We start from the raw sequence: 16692 nt of genomic DNA, 5'->3' as shown, positions 1-16692 counted from the left end.
GCCAGAATAAAAAATAAGGTGTTGCTCCCCTGGTGCCTGATGCCACCGTCTCACCCAGGGAGGCCGGCATCTCCCAGGAACATCGGGCTGTACCACATCGCGAACATCAGAGTAAGCAGCAACGGGAAAAAGGCACCAAACCCAAACTGCCGCCTGGTTTTTATGCCTCATAAATAAAATGCCTCGTAAATACGCCGCAAGAATAAAATAAATACAATAGCGATTTCCTTTGGTTTCATCACCTGAGAAGCCAACACCAATGCTAGATGCTGCCAAAAGAGCTGGTCCTGTCCTCTCCTTACTCCAGGCCTTCTTCCCATCCCGCTTTTGTCTCAGCGCTGGTGGTTTTTGCCTGGGACAGTCGCCTTTCGGATGGGCTCATTTCTGGCACGCAAGCTGGCACTGGCAAAGGCAGATGAAAAAGCCCTTCTGGGTACCCAGCATCATCCCTTCATCTCCCTCTCATTTATTTCTTCCTTAGCTCTCCCTGTTAAGTTTCCCACCAAGGACATTTATTTTCTCTCTATCCTCAGTCTGTTTTTCAGCTGTTTCATTTATTGCCAATTAACTGACTCACCCGAGCTGAGCAGGATCAGCAGATAATGGAAATCTGAGTGTTCACGGGGAAAAAGACACAGCACAAATGCCAGGGAAACGTGGCCAGGAGGCGCTTGGAAAGCCAGGGTGTAAACTTTTTAATTTACTGACCAGGGAATAATAGAAAAAAACCTTTTATTTTTTGTTCTCCAAATAATATAAATAGTAACGCGGATGCTTTACAGCCATTTCTCCATTAAGCTGAAAGGTGATGTCCCAGCTAAGTTTCTTTTTTAACCTGCAAGGTGAAGCAGCATCCCCAGCCCTGTTGGGCAGGGTAGGGGGAGACTCCTTCCCCAACGTGGCCAAGTCCTTCTGCCCAGGAACCCCCCAAGGCCATTTTTGAGCAGGTGCTTGAGCCTAATTTGGGGCATAAGGGCAGGAGCAGCCTGAGGGCTTGGCTCTGGCAAGAGAAAGCCCTTCTTGCCCTCACAGGACCTAGTGTGCACCCAAGACTGAGAAAATGGGGGTGAAGTTTGCAGCGTTTAGTATTTTTCATAATTTTATAGGTCTGCCCTTCCTCTGAAATGGTCTGCTCCCAGTTTTGTTGCCCCTGGGTCTTGTGCTTAGTAAAAACACTGCTTAATATTCCTGGATACGTATGTGTGTATATATAAAAAAATATAAATTATATATATTCGCTATATATGTTATATGTTTCCATAATATATAAATACATATTTATATATTTATCAATAATGTAAATACACATATATAAATCCAGGAATTTATATACATATATAAATTGTATATATGTATATAAATACACATGTATAAATCAAAAATCTTGTATTTATAGAATAGATATACAATCCCATCCAAAATCTTGTATTTATATTATAGATATACAATCCCAGGAGATGCGTCCAGGCATCCAGCAAAGCAGACATGCTACGCACATGGATCCCCAAGGGTATGTGTATATATATTGTTATATAAACACACATTTATATATCTATTATATAAATATATATTACTATATATTGTTATATATATTTGATAATCTTATAGGTTTATATATATTAAATATATATTTGAATTAATATTATAGATAGATAGATATAATTATGTAATATATATAAAATCTATAACATATATAGAATATATAGAACTGTATACAGTAATATATATATTTCTTTTTTTCCTTTTTTTAAAATCAGGTTTTTGGCAGGAGGAGGCAGTGAGTGTCTGGGAAAGGGTACAAATCTGCCTCTCAGCCTCCTTGCCTGGGGTGTGCGGGGCACGCTGTGCCTGAGCTCCGCACAGTTTGTCCAGTGAGCGCAAACACCCGCCTGACAGATTCCCGGGTTGCTCTGGAGACTCGTTTCCCGTGACCAACACCCACTTGCAATATTTCATAAACGAGAAGAGACTCATCAGCGAGCACCATCGGTCCCACTCCAGTTTCCCCTTCGACCTGCCTCTGCTGGCTGGCGAGCAGCCGAGTTAAAACAATAAGCCCAGGAGGATGTAAAGCATTGCGTTAACAAATTTAATAGCCCCAAACAGATCAAAGCTTTCAAATTGCATTATTAAAAAATATGCCTCTTGGGCACCGGTCCATGATACCCCAGGACTCCAACATGGGGTGCAGAAACCTGTGGCTGCATTCTTCTGAAACCTTTCCCAAGCATTTAAAAAGGTATAAAAATCCATGATCTATGGCCAGCAGCATAAGGTTGAACCAGGTGGAGTTGAGCGAGGGCTGCGTGAGCAGAGTGCGGGTGGGGAGAACCCTGTAAGCAGGGCTGAGCATCGCCGGTGAGCTCTTGAGGTGCTTCAGCCGATTGCTGTGCAGGCTTTTCCTTTTAATTTCAAATAAAATAAAATAAAATAAAATAATTTTTAAAAAATTTCTATGGCTTCCTCACTCTCTTTCTTTTACATGTTTAAAACAAGGACACACAGCACATCTTTGGGGCAACAGCTGAAAGCCACTGGATCAGAAACAAGCCCTGTTACACCTAAAAATCCCCTCTTAACAACCTCAGCGGGGACTGTCTGGAGGTTTCAGGCAAGCCCGCTCAGAGCTGCAGCACTCCTGAATAGTGTTTTTGGAAGGTAGCAAACCGGGAACACAGCAGAGGTAGCAAGGGCAGGGTCTCTTGGTTTGGGGGGTGTGGGAATGGCTGGAGCTGCTCAGGGATCACAAGGTCATGGGGGCTACTTTGTCCACAAATATTCTGGTCAAAAGCTCTGGAATAATTCAGTGTCTATTTTTAACTCCCTTCTTGCAGTAATTTTGCATCACCTGGCACCTGGTGACGTGTCAGCATGCAAACAGTATGCACGTCAGTCCCGACACAAGGCTGCGAGGGGGCTGTGCGGGAATAGCGAAGCCCTTTCTGGTCTGGAGGTGTAGGCATGGCAGCGGGGAAGTCAGGGTTTCTATGCATCCTGTCCCATGACTTCTCTGGAAGTCCGCAGACTTCTCTGGAAGTCTTTCTCCTGATTTTTCATAGGAAATAAAGCCCTTGGGACGAGCCCTTATGGCAAACGACAGACAAATTTTGTCTTTATCACCACCCGGTTGTCACCCTTTCACATTTGCCCCTGGGCCTATTCCCACTGCTGTAATTAAGGGCAAATCAGGTGTCAGCTCGCTCCATTGGACACAGTCGTAGAAATTCTTGGCACAGTGCTCTTCCTTTCGGGGCTGGAAGCCAAGTGCTGGAGAGGTGGGAGGAAAACATCTCGTTACAGCCACAGCGGGGTGACGGCCTTCCCCGTTTTCCCCCGCACGCTCAAGGCTGGACCCAGGACCTAGCTCAGACAAGGTGGCTGTGGTTGGACATCTGTGTGCCCACCCAGAGATCCCAGGTGGGGAGAGCCTCGCAGTGCCGTGCCAGGCTCACCCACCTCCCGATGTCGGCGCCTACGATCAGGCAGGTCCCCTGCAACCAGGGGCGTGGTCGACCTTGGCATGGGGACGTCACGCTGGCACTGAGGGGTCTGGCGTGGGTCTGGGGGTGATAGTAATGCTTTGTGTCTGCCAGGCATGGGGCTGAGCCACTCGATGGTGAGTCTCTCCGATGGTCCCTAGCTGCCCCATTGGGGTTGGCTGGGGATGCGAGCATCAAAATGTCCTACTCTGGGGTTGTAGGTGAAGCCAGGAAGGTGAGGAGGCTCTGTCAAAGAGGCACCAAGTCCAGGCTGTTGTTATTTCCATGCCAGTGAGAGAGATGCAACAGGGAAGCAAAACAGGGGTGTCATGACCCCTTCAAGTATCAGGATGGGGAGGAGCGGAGGAGGCAGCAACCTCCTTGCCCTGAGTCTACACTTGAGAGCTGTAGCTTCTCCCTTCATGCCAGCAGACCCGCTCCAGAGGCACAGGAGGTACAGCAAGGAGCACAAACCTCAGTGGTCATCCAGGATGCAAAATTACACAGCTGTGTACCAAGCACCGCTCATCCTGGAGCCCTGGGTGGCCTGACCCAGCCCGAGGCTGGGCATGACACCCCATGGGGCAACACATCCGCATCCATGGGGTTGCAGTGGCCTTGTGGGTCCCCTATATAATGAGTGATTTTATCAGCCCTGGTAGCCTGTCATCACAACGTACAGCATGAACCATCCAGGGCCCTGTTTGGGCCCACTGGCTTAATCAGGTCAGCACAAAAACTTTGATTAAAGTCCTAGCCCAGAGAACTAGGACTAGACCTGTTGGTGACTCCTCCTGTGGGTTCAGTGAAACATCTCGGGAGGATTTTGGTGACTGACCAGCAGCTGGAGGCAAGGGGTGAGAGAGGGTTACCCAGTCCTCTCTTGCTCCACTTGGACAAGCGGAGCATGAAGAGATGTTTGACTGGCAAGTAATTAGATCTTAAATGTTGGAAAGAAAGAAAGGACATGCACTGGGGCATGGTGAACTTGGCAATAAAAAACCAAACATGTTCATTAAGAACAAGACTAAAGGAGTGATTATAACTTCTCTGGTTTCTCCACCAATAGACTGTGGGTTTTTCCCCATGAGTCATAGATCTGCAGAAGAACAGACACCAACAAGGACCTCTGAAGCTGGGTCGACTGGATGTCCCTCCTTCAACCCATCTAGATCAGGTTGCTGCTCAGGGCCGAGGTTTGCATCTCCCAGGACAGAGATCCCACAGCCTTGCTGAACTCCAGTTTTGGATCAGCCTCATGGAGAACACATTTTTTCCTAATGTCCAACCAGTATTTCTCATCTTCCACCTTGTACCCATTACCTCTTCACCTTCCCCTGTGAAACCTCTGAGAGGAGCCTGGCTCCGTCTCCATCTCTGATATGGCATTTGCCTTTGCTGGGCTTTGTAAGGCTCCTGCCGGACCATTTCTTGGGTCTGAACTTGTCTGGTCTCCTCTCTGGATAGCTCCTATTCTCGTTCATGCAGGAGGTACTGAAACTACTGACAGATTTTAATATAAAATCCCAGATTATGACAATAGGGAATGCTTTCAAGTAGTTAGGAGGTATGTGCCTAAGTACAGTAGCAGCCATGAGGTGCACAGAATTTTAGTATTTATTTGAAAGGTAAGTTTCATTTACGGTAACATTAGAATCTGAATGAGAAGGGGAATACGCAATATTCTCACAGAGACGGACAGAACCAGGGGCTTAAGGTGAAAGAGAAGGATAATCCTTAGTTGTAGGGAAATATAAGCACAAATTAGAATGGTAAATTTATGGATGCTAAAACCATCCATCTCCTATCCCCATCCATCACAAAAAATTAATCTGGCTATATACTTACTAAACAACTACTCCTTTCTTCCATCTGCAATACCATATTAACCGCACAAATTTAAAGAGGGGGAAAAAAAAAAAAAAAAATCTTAGCTTCCTGCTAACTGCTGCTGAGTTTTTTAACACACAGTAATCCTCAAGTTAAATAAGGAAAAGAAAAACACGGGAACAAGCTACTCGCATTGTTTAACAGTGAGTTTGTCTAGCGGCCCAAATCTGCGCAGCAGCCCCGCCCTCCAGTGTACTGGGGACCATCCCTGGGCTTCCGCACCAGCCCTAGCTGTGCACACCTGGCTTCCCACCAAATGTCCCATCCAGAGAGGTGACCTTTTTTTTCCAAATCACCACTGGTATTTGTTTGGGTTTTTTTTGCATGGTTACCCAAGCACCTAGTTTCTGCGGGAAAACAAAGACTGTGCTCACAAGCCCATGCGCAGCAGCGCGATAGAGTTTGTCCCAGAGAGGGAACAGTACTCTTCAGCCAGCTCCTAGTCCTGCAGCGCTGCAAAGCCAAGCAGAGGACCAACCCCAGTGTGTCCAAGTGACCCTTTTTCACCCTGAAATGCATAAAACAGATCCATTTTCATTTTCTTTCTCGCAATGGTTGTGCCAAGCTAGTACCTTACTGACAGATCAGCAGTCTCCTTCCCTGGCATGGGCAGGATTATGTACACCACTACTGGGGTAAGGAACCAAATATCACCTCTTCTCAAGCATATAACAAATTCTCCAGGACACCTGATCTTTTCTGGACCTCTGTGGTTCGACTGGAGGAAGTGTATCCCATGATGATGGTGCTGCTAAGCACCTGGGGGATGGAGCAGCCCAAAGGGCCAGTGGTGAGCTCCAGGTTTTCAGCTGCCTTTGGGGGAGTCAGCAGAGAAACCCCGGACCACTGGTTTGCTTTCTGTTAGCAGGCTGCAGTCTGGGGTCACAGGATCGACCTGATGGAAAGGCACGACTGAAGCTGCTGCATCCCAAAACTTCATTGGCAACATGAGGCTTCCCGACAGGCGAATGCTTCTGCACAGCTGCTTCTCATAGACATAACACGTGGTGTAAATACCGCCTTCGTGAGGTCATGCTGCAGTAATTTCACAGAGGAGGAATGAGGCGTTCTCGCGGAGATTTGGCAGGCTCTTGCTGGACTGAAAGTCAGGACAGCCTCAAGCCTGGAGCCATGGCTCGATGAGGATATCCTGCCCCTGGGAGAAATCTGCAAAGAACATGTAGTCCCTTCGGGCCACCAACGTCCCTCCAGGTGCTTATATCTAAGGCGATGTAGGAGGAAGGCAAGAAATGCAAGCTGCTAACCCATTTCAAGTAATAGGGTTGTTATTGTTGATTTAATGCTTTTGTTTTGTTTTAATTTTACATCTGTTCACTTTGGGCGCATTCTCTGAATATTGAGTCTATAATAGAAAGGAGAAGATCATGTATTTATTGTTACAAATGAGCATGTTTCGCATCTCTTCCATATCTTGCATTTTTAGCCAAGTCATCCACTGCCAGACAATCTCCCGGGAGCCCCTGGGACACACTCACAAAGATTTTTCTGGTAGGACAGTGACTTTCCACAAAGCCTGCCCTGCTCTTTTACCCCTTCTCTGATGGAAATAGGTGGATTTCATCCTTTTAGTTCTAGCCTGCTCCATGCTGGACTTCCCTGCTCCATCTCTACTGAAACAATCCTGTTTCACAGACTGTCCCTAGAAAGAGCCCTTAGTAAATCCTTTTAATTAAGGCCATGCTTGCTTCCCTTCCTTAGTTACAGAGGGACAAAAGACTTCAGCTGGAACCCCTGCCAAAATGTTTTCTTCACAGTACTAAATAGTCATGGAGAAGCCAAACAAAATGTCAGAAAACAATTTATTTCTAGTGCCCACAGCACCGCATATTACCACCATTATGTCATTTTGGTGGCAAAGGCAGAGTCTCAGATGTGTTTGGATGCCATGTCACAGTTGCACAGGCTTTGCTGGTGGCAGCACAAATCCTCTTGGAGCACCACCAGCTGCCATCCTTTCCACCCAAACTCAGGGTGGAAGGGGTTAAATTTTTCCGCGGTTCTGTTTTTTAAATGTTGGATGATAAACCTGTGGGACAATAGAACTGTCTGTTGATTATAAATCACATTTACTGCGTTTTAGCCGTTGTCAAGCAGATGCTTACTGAAGTACAACCCATGCCTTCAGTGAGGTTCTGGACTTCCTGGGGGCAACGGTGGTCCATCCTAATGGGTCAAGCGGTGGCCGTAGGACACAACACTGGTGGAGAAAAGGACTGCAGAGGGGCCAGTGAGCAGCCTCACGCCACAGAGGTTCCTTCTCTGAACCAAAGCCATACAGGAGGTCTCCAGCAAAATTGGGTGAGACCAAGCCATCACTGCACCTCAAAATGCCTGGAGAAGACAGGACAGCACCTCCCCAGAGAAAGGATTTTCCATTTCTTGATCCAAAATAGTGACTCCAAGGCTTGTGAGTCCCTCCTGTGCTTGTCTGGGCTGCCCTGTGTGCTGGACAGCAAGGGAGGGGATGATGTCTGCCTGGTTGCCAAGCAGCATCATGTCCTGGGAGGGCATCAGCACAGCTGGAGGAGGCTTGGAGGGGAGCGGTGCAATATTTTTCCCATTAATCATTTACCACACAGTGATGCTTTCTTCTGGAGAAGTAGATGGTCCCAGTGCACACATGTTTTGGTTTTCCGCGGCACTCCCAAGTGATTTGCTGCCTAATGTAGCGAGTCAGTAAGGGGCACTAAAACCCAGCCAGGCACAGATTAGGTTTCTGTTCCAGTCTGCATCCTCCTTGGTGGGGGAAGCCTGTGTCAGGCAGATCTTCCTCATCTGGCCGCAGCAGACCTCTGGCAGCTTGTAGGAAGAATTGCAAGAGGCATCTCTAAAGCCGTCCACAACTCCGTCACCCAAATTCGGGAGCGGGTGTCCATGAGGAAGTCCTTACGGAGTCTGTATTTGCAGGGGTAGCAACAAGGGCCAAATCCTGATGTCCTGGCTAAGCTTTTAGCCAGCAGTGAAATTGTGCTTTGACTGCATCCGTGAAGAATGAAACACCACAAACATAAAGCCAGACCTTTCTGTCCCAGGTACGCTTTCACGGAGGGGCCTATAACTTTCAATCCTGATCAAGTTGCTTCTGGGGGTAGGCACACAACAAGCCCAGAAGAAGTATTCCTTGCCCCAAACAACCCCTTGTCAAGGGAAGCACAATGAGTGATACCTAAGGATCATCTCTCAGCACCTCAGAAATAGAGGGCAGGATAGGAAACCAGGTCTCCAATCGTGTGACTTTTGGACAAGATGGGTCCAGTGAGCAGCCTGAGTGAACAACCTCGTGCCGGGCAGCAGAGCCACAGCTACTGAAGCACAGGAGACCTGGGGTGTCTCCTCTGCCTTGGGCTATGCTTGTTACCGGGAGCATATAATGCGATGTGCTGTATTTTGCCCCATCAACAGCTGCTAAAAGCCAACAGCATTTCCTACTCTGCAGTTGGGTCCTGATCATATGAAAGCAGGCGCTTCAACGCCAGGCTTCCCACCTCAACCACACCTGGTCCAAGAGGTCTTTCATTTTTTTTTGCTCTAGTTACCTTAAGCTATGGGGCAAAACATGAATGGAGAAATCCAGAAACAGCCAGAAATGTCTTACAAGCTTATCAAGGGCAATAAATGTTCTCCGCTTGAGTGAAGAGGCTTTTACAGGAGTTTGGCCATACTGGTGAAGGACTAGTTCTACAACACAGGCAGTTTCTCCCTTTTGGGTCCCCGAGCTTTATCCGTAGCTGTGGGAAATGACCTCACATGCCACCAAGATCAGGCTGTGGAGAGACTGCAACAGGACTGCCGCATCGCAGGGTAGCGAGGAGCAGGCAGGAGCGAGAGGCTCTCACTGAATACAGATCGCACAGAGGAGCCAAATTCTGCAGCTTTCAGTAAAAAAACTTGGAAACTGATTTGTTAGGAAGGGAAAACTGCGGGGTTTGCAGGGTTGCCAGCTGGAAGCCTCAAATAAGGAAAGCAACAAGTTGATTTACTGCGATGGTGAACTTGCTGGGCCACGTTCCTGTGTTAGGGTGAGGGGACGATGCTGTTGTCTTTGTCAGCCACACAGATTTGACCTGGTGCTGGGCCAGGCAGCAGCTGAAAGCACTCTATACAGGCTATATGCATAGTATGACCAAGCTAGCCTGACCTTTGGCATCTCTCGTCCATGCATTGCCACACTGGGCTTTAAGGCAGGGCTTGCCATTCTGACCCTTGAGGAAGTTTGGGACTGACAAAAATTTAAAAAGTCATTTTTTCATTGAAAGGGAAAATAGGCTGAAAAAATCAAGACCACAAAGCTGCATGGCTGGGCAAGAGGTAAAACTGGCAGGTGCTACCTCTCCAGGGGACGTGCCATTTTTGCTTGGTGCTATTCTTGCCAAGCCTGGAGCTCCAAGGGCTGCTCCACATCTCACTGGCTCCTCGGCTTATGGCACCTCAGCCCCTCTTGGTGCAGGTGCCAGCTTGTCCTCCTCACCCTCTGTCCCAGCAACAAGGCAAAGGTGGCTCCGCTCCCGCAGTGGCACGGCATGGCCAAACCCTGCCTCGAGCTGCAGAGCCACCACTCTGCCTCATCACAGCCACCAGCTCCCTGCTCGAAGGTGGCTCACCCTTTGCCAGCTCCAACCACGTGGGAATGCAGTGGGGTGCTGGGATCCCCCAGCCTGCAAGGATCCACATGCCAGATCCTTTCTTTGGAGAGCTTGTCCCCAAGGGAGAGAGGTCCCAAAAGCCAGCATGGCAAAGCAAGAGCTGGTTAAAGCAGCCCGCAGGGCTGCTGAGCATCCCCCTGTGCTCCTGTTTGGCCGGGGTGTCTCTTTTAGAGGTCTCCCATAAGGACTGTTGTTATTCCAGCAAGCTGTTGTTATTCCATTCCAAGACTGTTGTTTATGGGAAGTGAGAGCATGCAGCCCTCATAAGCCCCTTGCAGCCCCACACAGTCCCCCATGGATGTTTTACACGGTGCTGCAGGACTGATGCTGCAAAGTCTGCACTGCAGGGCTGAACACAGCAACATCTTTGCTGCTATGGACCTTTTTTTACCTGCTCAGCATAGAGCCCAGCAGCAGAAGACCTTGCAATGGGTGTTAAAATGCTAAATACCCAAGCAACAAACACCTCAAGGATTTTGCTGTACTTTATCAGCTTCTTGGGTCTTGCCCAGCATCTCCATCACCATGTGTTGGTTGCAACCCTGTGGGACAGCAGATTTCACCCAAATGGCTGGGAGATGGGGACACAAAGCCACACAGATGGGAACACGACAGCTTGTCAGGAAATAAGCACAGGACTTTTTCCTGGAGACAGAAGTTTGATGAGATCAACTCATGAATTCAGCTGAAGGCACAGAATAACTTCTGCCTTTTTCAGAGGCCCAGAAGATTGGAAGCTCCCATAAACTTTAATGAGATACTTCTGCAAAACCATTAGTAGAGGCTGTTGAAAAGCAAATTATAGCCATTTATGGGGACTCAGGAAACTCCAGCAGCTATTCACTCAACAAGAGCTGGCAAAGCAGCCTTCCCTTCGAGTTTCATAGTCCCCTTTGTCAAGAATTTCTTCCTTTCTTTTGTAAGGTTTTAATTAAATTTGCCCAGGATGGGCATATTTTCCTTCCCAAGCCACTTCTCTGTGGACCAGCCTAGAGCTGGATTCAGCTGGGCAGGGAGCCTGGATCACCAACTGGGCACCAGGCACCATGGTTCCCCAGGAAGGACCACAATCCTCAGCAAACCAAGATCTCACCTTATAGGTGCCAAAGGGTGATGACACAGGTGGCCTCCAGAAAGCCCAGCCGCTCAGCAATTGGATCTTTTAAAGCTGATTTAGAGAGATTTCTGATCTGGTCAGAAGAGAGGCGGATATGGCTTTTGAACATATTGAATGGCTTTTTAATGCCATTAATGAAACCTGTGAGAGGGTAAATTTCCTAGCTGCTCGGCTCTCCTATTAAAAAAAAGGCACAATACATCTCAGCCTTTCACAGATAAAAGAGTAACTCTTACATGTCACCCTTCACCTTCAACCTTTGTCTACAGGGCTGAGTCATTACTGCAGCTAATTAGAGACTTCAAGCTGATTATGAGGATTGCAATAAGTGGAGTTACAAAATCTCTGGGCCTGATACTCCTTAATACCAAAACCACTTTACACTGACCTGGCCTTGAAATACCCTGGGATGATGTAAAGTGCTCTTAGAGCAAATGGGATGAGTCCATCTGAGTTTGGAGGGACTGGCACACATTACAGACCACCAGCATCCGATGTTGATTGGGACTCGCAAAGGCCCCATCTGCCCCCAAGTGAGATGAAAGCATCTTTCTGGTCACAGAGAGTCAGGCCTTTCACAACAAATAAAAATTTAAAAAAATATATTCAAGCAACTACCTGAAGAGCTGACTGATATTGATCCAATAAAAGCAGAATAAAATCTTGCCAAGTCCATTTGCAGGTGCCTCTAGGGGTATCTTAAGACCTTAACAAGTCAGTAAAGCTCCTCTCCGGTTGATTCTGCCAGCACTTCCATGGCTGGACGCTCTCTAAACTTTAGGCGTGTTTTAAACTTGACACAAACCTGAAAAGAAGAGCTCAACTTTTCCATATTAGTGACACAGAGAAAGGAAAAGAGCTTCCTACGTTGTTTTAAAATAACTCAAAGCAATAGATATCAGCCCACTGTCCATAGAACAACTTTAGAACTGAAAGCACCAGGAATGCACGATGGTCTCGTGGCTTGGAGGTGACCATTTAGGGACAAGGTGCTAGTGCTTGCCCCAGTCAAGGAAGAACCACCCTCCCCAAAACAAAGAGGACCCTGCCAGCCCCAGCAGCCCGAGAGCTGCTCTGTCCCCACCCACAGGGCCCTCCCAGAAGCTGCTGATGGTGCATCCCGGGGCGGAGGGCTGTGCACACATGGCCATAATCTTGGCAGGGAAAGGAAGCTGCAAAGGGAAGCCTTATCTCTGGGCTAAGCACAGCTCCAAAAATATGACAATAGTCATGAGACCCACGATCCCGGTCGCCCAGTGTAAGGTTGCCGCCACGGTGACATTTGGATTACAGCATCATCTGTCACGGCTTTGAGTCAGCAAATACGTGCAGTCAACGGTTTAGGTTTCCCTGCGAGTAAAATAACGCAGGAAAAGCGTTTTAGTGGTGAGCATGCTCCACCCAACCCCAGCAGCTCCCCAAGCCTGTGGGGCAGAGAGGGAGAGAGGTTTGAGCTCACGGGAGCGACACCTCTATTCACGCTAGGCACCGCAAGGTCCTGGGTACCAGTGTACCACCATCGGGGTGTGCACGGGAGATTATGAAGAGAAGCCAAAATAGTACAGGTTCCCTCCCACTCACTTCCCAGGGCAGATCATCCCTCTCATGTGCAGAGGGAGCACTGCTGCTCGGAAGTAACCTGTGATACGTAGAAGAACGTGAAAATCCAGCCAAACCAGTATGTCCAGCTGGTGGTATCAGGGAGAACTCCTCGACCCTGGCTGGCGGAAACTGGGACTCCATCTCCTTCAGCCCAGACATCCTGCCCTTCCCCAGCACCAGCGCTTTGGGCAAGGGGGAGTGCAGAAAACCTCTTCAGTCACCTTTGTTCATCAGCCGATTAGATATCTTAGGGAAGACCTTTCTCCTTCAATGGGAGGGACATTTTTTTGCTGGAACAATGTTTTGCTGGTGAACAGGTATAAGCTGTGGGATAACACAGTGGCAGTCCCACAGCTAGTGGGTTAGTGGAGGGGATGGTATCAGCATGGATCCCTCCATCAACAAAACTAAAGCTTGGCTTGCTGCCATGGCTCTTTTTGGAGAAATTATGGGTTAAGTAGATAAAGAACTGAGAAGCAACCTGTTTCTGCATTGTGAAGAGATGTTTGTGCATAAATAAATATATGCATGTATGTACAAGAGTTTTCCGATTTAAAGAAAAATACATGTTTACATGGCTTCATGATCTCATATTAAAACAAATAAAAAGATGTAAAGATTTCTTTATGTCCTGAAACCTTCCTGCTGCCCTCACCTGTCTAAATGGCTGATCCAGAAGAGATGCTGCGCCAGGATACAGAGAGGCAGAGTGGGGCAAAGGACTGGCACAGCTGGAGCTTGAAACACTTGGATCACATCCTGATTGCAGCCAGTATAAAAAAACCACATCGGCAGACCTTCCTGTGATCATTTTGGTGGCATACAATTTCCTCCTTTCTCTCATTCTTCCCTCACTTTTCCTTCTAAGACTTCTCTCTGCAGACATTTCCCACTCTTAACCTGCTTTTTCTCCAGCCACTGTCATCTGCTGTGATGATTTTCCCCTGCTTTTCTTCTCTGTTTCCACCAGGTAGCTCCATCCTTCTCAGCTGCAATGACTCTTCTCTCTGTTTCCCCTGGACCAGCTAGAAGGAGGAAAGTCCTGAACCTGTCCCTTGTTCCAGATGCAAGAGGAGTATTTTGGACCATGAACAGCTCAGGAGGCACTTCCAGACATGCTGTAGCTTTGCTACGAAGACTGTCTCTAGCAAGCTGGACCTTAGCTCAGGAGATCTGCTTCTCTACTTTATGAGCAGCAGTGTGCTTGGCTTTCAAGGCCAGCCCTCATGCATTGGTCTGTGGGCTATGGTCTCCATGTTTGCCACAACTACAGTCCTCTGGGAAGCACAATGTTTTTGGGAAGAGCAGAAAAGCCTCTGTTGTTATTTTGCTGGCTAGATTACACCACACAGAGGACAGAAGCTACACCAGCCTGGGCTGCATGGCAGCTGCAAGGTCAGAGAAATACCAGAGCTGCAAAGTTGCCATCTAAATTCAAATCCATGCTTTTCCCACACATGGGGTACTCAGAGCCTGATTTGGGATTTCTTCTAAAATAAGGACCCAGCTGCTTGTTTCTGATCCAGCTCCTCTGAAGCTCAGGAGGGTTTAGATGGTTTGGAAACTCTGCACCAAACCAAAACCAGAGATGTCTATCATTGTGTGAGTTAGCAAGCAGAAAACATGGAAACAGAATTTAAAATATAAGGGCTGTATCTGCCACTGTTGTAAATCCTGAAGTTCTGCTGTGATTACGTCAGCAGCACAGGGTATGTATCACCCATAACTTCATCCCAACCCTACAGCACATCCTAGTCCACAGCTTGGCTGGTGACCTTCCTCCAAGGCAACTTGGATGCAGTTGGGGGTAAGAGAGTTTATGAGTGTGGATGCAATCTGCTCTTTGCCAGTTGGCCCCCAGTGCCAATAAAACATCTCAAATGCATGTTCTCAGCTTGGACAGGACAATTGTGAAGCTGTCTCTAACAAAAGCCTTAAGAAAAGGAGCTACAGAAATATTCCAGCAGCTTCATGTTTCCCAAGGGGAGGAGATGTGGGCTGCCAGCTACCTTGCCAAGAAAATGGGTTTGCAAGAGGAACCACTTCATCAGCCCAGTTTGGACCCAGAATCCCAGGTGAGAAAGGTACAAAACCTCTACCCTGGACTCACAGTCTGGTTTTACACCAGCACGTACTAACACATACCACATAGATGGCATGGGACAGTTGTGGGATCTTGAGCTCCTCTGTGGGTAAATCCTTAGCACAGCCCCAACAGTTTTGGCCAAGCCAGCCAGCCCTGTCCCAAACCATTCCCCAGCACCTCTTCTAACTCTGCGATGGACAAAGAGGTGGCTGAGCAGAGTGGGCATCTTGCACACAGAAAAGGTCCCTGGTGCCTTTGGTGGGGGCACCTAAAGAGAAAGGCAGACCTGACCAGGACTCCCATAGAAAGAGAAACATACTTTAAAAATACTCACCTGCAAGTGCCAGGGTGGAGCAGAAGCAGAGTGAGAAAAGAGGCATTTTTCTCTCTGGCTCATTTGTACTTTTGCATCTGCTCCCACTAGTGCACCAGCAACCGGCTGAGCCGCTGCAGAGGAGCCAGCCTGGAGGAAAACCAAGAAAAACGCTGCCCTAATAAACCCTGTATATAGCAGAGCTGCCACTGTGAACACACATAAATAATTGTAAACCAGCATGGAAAAAATATCTATGGTTGCTAGGCAAATTAATGTTCCAGCATAAACAGTAAATATAAATTAGCTCAGGGTGCACCCACAGGAGTGCAGCCTTTGCAGAGACATGGGCTGCTTAAGAGCTAAATGCTGGACAAGGCAGTAATGCCTGGTGGGAAGAGAAGTTAATGCCCTGTTGTTAGAAAAACTGGGCTGGGGAGGAGGGGTCCTGGCTAGAGAGGACTTTGGCAGTGCATTGCTCCCATTAAATCTTTCCTGTATGCGTTTTGGGGGGAGCTCTGCCTAGCTGAACTTCTTCATACCTTTTTTTCAAGCATGTAATAAGGTAACGACTTGTAATTCCTCACACATGGCTTTCCGTGTCTTCCAGGTCAATCCGGCACTCCCATTTTGCTCTGCTGGAACAGACCCTGGTTGTGTCCCCTGTGGCATTTTGAGGCCAAGCTGGTCACACGATGAGATGGTTAAAAGGCACCAAAAATAGCAAGGGCTATTGAAAAGGCATCTCTGTGCTGGGAAGGCTGCAGACGGACCTCAGGAAGGGAGGGAAAGTCGCATTACAATCCCTGCATTGATTGCACCGCACGCTGAGTGCGCTTTTCATCGCTCACTGCTGTGGAGAGAGACAGGGGAGGGTTATTGAGCCATTCCTCATCCTGGTCCCACCGGCTCCAGTGGCGTTGGTCTTCTTGTACCCCTTTCAGATGGGGAGGAGAAGCCAATTCTGCGCTTTTTTTCCCCTTAAAAATACATCCTTGTTGGAGTCGGCAGCATGCTAGGACCTCAGTAGAATATTTTCAGTGGCTGTGAGTCCTCCTGCGGTTAAATAATAAACACAGCAATAAAACACCAGTACATTTTCCTGGTACAGGAGACAGAGCATCTATTGTCATCAGTTCTTAAGAAGTGCTATTCTTATATGCGGTTCCTGTCCTCCTTTTTTATCCAGTTGTCTGTTCCCCAAATGCTTTATGGGGAGCAGATGCTAAATATATGTCATTAATTCTTACCATATATTGTTCTTTTGATATTCAGCAGTTGTTGTCAACTTTTTGTGAAGTCTTGCTACAAAAAAAAATGAAAATTAGATGGCCAGTGTTGTTCAGTTAAAGAGATTTCATTTCCTAATCCTTCGAACAAGAGTTTAAGAAAGCAGCTTTACTCATATGAACAACTACTTGGACTGAACCTGTGTCCTGCTGTAAAAGTGAATCCTTTATAATTAATTCTGTCCATAAGCATTTGCTATCTAAGCGTTAAATGGCATAACGCAAGGGAAAAAGCTGAACACCAAGGAGTTT

At 47.6% G+C, this 16692-nt stretch overlaps 1 long non-coding RNA gene across 1 annotated transcript; it reads right to left on the bottom strand.

Annotated features, from left to right (window-relative positions):
- Positions 1-2075: 2075 nt before the first annotated feature.
- Positions 2076-15778, bottom strand: LOC141941926 (uncharacterized). Its single transcript, XR_012628470.1, has 3 exons — positions 15694-15778; positions 15173-15301; positions 2076-2402 (listed from the first exon to the last, which is right to left on the bottom strand). It is a non-coding gene; the product is annotated as an uncharacterized LOC141941926 (long non-coding RNA).
- Positions 15779-16692: the final 914 nt, after the last annotated feature.

The sequence above is a fragment of the Strix uralensis genome, chromosome 3 (genome assembly GCF_047716275.1).
Source record: "Strix uralensis isolate ZFMK-TIS-50842 chromosome 3, bStrUra1, whole genome shotgun sequence".
Classification (NCBI taxonomy): Eukaryota; Metazoa; Chordata; class Aves; order Strigiformes; family Strigidae; genus Strix; species Strix uralensis.
This window is presented reverse-complemented; position numbering and strand designations above follow the sequence as displayed.